This window comes from Rattus norvegicus, chromosome 1 (genome assembly GCF_036323735.1).
Source record: "Rattus norvegicus strain BN/NHsdMcwi chromosome 1, GRCr8, whole genome shotgun sequence".
Lineage (NCBI taxonomy): Eukaryota > Metazoa > Chordata > Mammalia > Rodentia > Muridae > Rattus > Rattus norvegicus.
Window position 1 is genome coordinate 93,087,163 of NC_086019.1, and position 3,816 is coordinate 93,090,978.

General features: G+C 46.8%; 1 protein-coding gene across 1 annotated transcript in view; it reads left to right on the forward strand.

The window, feature by feature from the left end:
* Window positions 1-3,816, forward strand: part of LOC103689966 (MARCKS-related protein-like) — a 980,777-nt gene that overhangs the window by 19,300 nt on the left and 957,661 nt on the right. The window lies entirely within an intron of this gene.

Sequence of the window (3,816 nt, forward strand, 5' to 3'; positions counted from 1 at the left end):
TAGCAGGCAGTTGTCAGTGGGTGCTTGAAACAAACAACTCAGGTCCTTTAAGTTCTCTGGAAGAGCAGCAAGTGCTCTTATCTTAACCACTGAGCCATCTCTCCAGTCCTTACCTATTTTTTTAGGACAGGGTCTCACTATGTAGTCTAGACCAACTTCAAACTCTCCATCTTCCTGTCTCTACTTCCCAAGTGCCTGGATTAGTGGTACAATCACAGCATCCATCTTGTTATATTGCTGATATTGTTTTTAATCTATCCTTCCACCAGTGCCCCACTGGGTTACTTTTTATTTTAATTTTATTTTATGTGTATGCTTGTTTTGTCTGCATGTGTGTCTGGGCACACATACATGCCTGATACCTATGGATACCAGAAGAGAGCATCAGATCCCCAAAACTGGAATTACAGATGATGGTGAGGTGCTATTTGAGAGCTGGGAACCCAGGTCCTCTGAAAGAGCCGTCGGTGCTCTTAACCACGGAGCCCCATCCGCTGGATTATTTTAAAGTAACCCCAGACATGCCACTTCCTCCCAAGAAAATTCCATGTACACCTGCAAGAAATAAAGAGTCTCCCTTTTTAAAAGTAACTATAGTCGGACAGTGGTGGTGCAGCCTTTAATCCTAGCACTCAGAAGACAGAGGGAGGTAGATCTCTGAGTTCAAGTCCAGCCTGGTTTACAGAGTGGGTTTCAGGACAGCCTGGACTACACAGGAAAACCCTGTCTCAACAAGCCAACCAACCAAGCAACAAAAATAAACAAACAAAACCCCATAAAATCACTCTCATAGCTGAGGAATTGCCAGGGTCTTGTAACCAATGGAACCACTTTTTAGTGACTTCTCTGAAAGGCTGGTTTCAGTGGGTCAATACGGTTGGTTATGGTACCCTACCATGATCAGTTCCTCCGAGCTGCCCCTTGGCCTAGCGTCCGGATGCTGTCTTCTGTTCCATTTGGATATTCCAAGTAGACCCGAGTCCTGCTGGCTATGGAGAGGAGGACTCCTTTGGGAGGAGGCTCCATGAGGCCGGCCCTTCTTCACCTCACCCAGTCCTTCTTTCAAAAGCCATGCTGCAGGGCTCATCCAGGTGGCTGTAGTTGTTGTTGTTGATGATGTAGTGCTGAGAGTGCAAACCACTGCCTTCAGCACAGCAGGCACATGCTCTACCACTGAGGTAGCCCTTCAGCCCCTGGGCCACTGCTCTCACCTTTAAAGCTTGTCTTGGGCCATGAAGATGGTTCAGCATGTAACGCCCCTTGATGACAAAACCAATGACCTCGGTTCCATCCCTGGGGCCCACACACATGGTGGAAGGGGAGAGCCGAATCCCCACAATTGTCCTCTGACCCCCACATACACACTATGATTCTCGAGCACTTTTGCCCACATGTACATGTGTGCGCACACATGCACACACACATGCACACACAGTCATATACACATTCATACATACTCAAATTCGTAAAGTGTAACTTAAAGATAAATAAGCCGGGTATCGTAGTGCACACCTTTAGTCTTAACACTCGGGAGACAGGCAAATCTCTTAAGAGTTTGGGGCTAGCCTAGGCTACATAGTAAGCTCCAGGCCGGACAGAGCTACATAATGAAACACTAGTATATTATTATTCAATAACATTCATATATCCAATCTTAGGGGCTTTTAGGTCAAGGTGGGCATCTTGCTATGTATCCCAGGCTAGCCTCCAATTCTTTATGAACCTGAAGGCCAGAATCACAGGTTCATTCCCCACCCCACCCTCCTTTTAAAAAATAGGGTCTGGGTTTGGAGAAATGTCACCCTGGATTAGTTACTTTCCTGTTCCTGTGATAAAACGCCAGGGCCCCAGGCAGTGTATTGAAGGAAGGGTTTACTTGGGCTTACGGCTTCTGAAGAGTCTGTCATGGCAGCAGGAACTGAGAGCTCACATCTCAAACCAGAAATGGTGTGGGCCTTTTAAACTCTCGAATATTCCCTCCAGTGATAGAACTTCCTCCAACAAAGCCACACCTCCTAAACAGTGTAACTGTGGACAAAGAATTCAAGTAAGTCTACGGGGACGTGCTCGTTTGTTTGCTTGTTTGGCTTTATTTGTTGCTGTTGTTTTTGTTTTTTTGTTGTTTTTTTCAAGACAGGGTCTCTCTGTATAGCCTATGCTGTCCCAGAACTCATAGAGATCCACCTGCCTCTGCCTCCCAAGTGCTGGGATTAAAAGTGTGCGTCACCACTGTCTGGCCAAGGAAAACACTATTATTCAAACTTCCACACACTTCTACTCCACATCCTGCATCCTTATGTCTCACGGCAGTCAGAGCTAATACCCTTGGTTTTTTAACACACATACACACACATACACACACACATACCCATACACACACACATACACACAAATACACACGCATACACACACACACACACACACACACACACACACACACACACACACTGGCTGCCTCATGACTGTGTACTGGAGCACACTCCAGGTTCCCAGCTTTGCGAGCTGTCACCCATGCGGGGGTGGGCTTCAGCAATGTCTTTGACTCATGTCTTCTCCAGTAAGTAACTCTAATGAAACCCACTGAGTCACAAGTTGAACTTTGTCACTCTCTGTACTTTGGTTTGTCATCGGTTCTCTATCTGGGGTGAGTAGACATTTCCCGATATCTCCCCAGAAATAGTGTTGTAACAGCCCCCCCACAACTGTAGGTACCATGCTATAGGTACCATTCAGGTTGTAAAACTGTGCACCCAGGCAGCACCACCGGCCAAACGAAAACAAAGGCCTAATCCATCCAAGTCCATAGTTCCGGGAAAGCCTCTAGATGTACAAACCTTGTTTTTTCTGCTTCTATAGTTCTGCTTCTGGCTAACTGTTCTTGTTAACTCAAGTATGTCAACCCAGGATGTGGTTTTGTGGTTAAAAGATCACCTTGAGAAAGACTCTGCTACACTGGGATTCCAAACTCCCAGCAAAGTCCCCAGGTGCCTAATAAAGACTGTACTGGCTTAGACTTGCCTCCGAGTAGTTGTCTGTGATGGACACTGTTGGTATCAGGAACCAGCTTATGCCTCCGAACCCAGCAGTGACGTCACCCACAAGCGACAGGGACCTGTGCGTCTGTTGCCATGGCGATGGCCATACATTCCCAGCATCCATTTGGTTCAGCTCCCACCTTTACCTGTGAGCAGTTACCTCACAGTTTAAATAAAAAGCACACCTTTCCTGACTTTCACTGCCCCCCTCCTCTCTCTCTTTTCCACCTTTGTCTCCATTGCCCCCCCAAAATCCTCTCCCATGTGGAACTGCATTGACCTGGTGTGGTCTGTCCCGACATGAACTGCGATTCTAACACATCAGATACCCCACGATCGTGTCACATACACACCTAGCATCTCACATCTGGGTGAACCCCGACTTCACTTCATCTCGGCTTCTTTTGAAATTCTTTTCTGGGGCACAATCAAGAATCCCAGCTCCACTTGGGTAGCTGCACTTAACTAGCTGCACTGTGGCTGACCCAGCCCCTCTGCAGAAGACCTAAGGCTTGGCATTTTATAAAGAAAATGTGTATGGGCTGCAGAGACAACTCAGTGGTTAAGAGCAATGGCTACTCTTCTAGAGGACCCAGGTTCAATTCCCGTACCCACATGCTGCCTCACACCATCTGTAATTCCAGTTTCAGGAGGCCCAATGCCTTCTTCTAGCCTCCACAGATGCCAGGCACACATGTGGTACACAGTCATACATGCAGGCAAAATACCAATACACATATTTTTTTAATTAATTTATTTATTTATGTATGAGTACACCGTA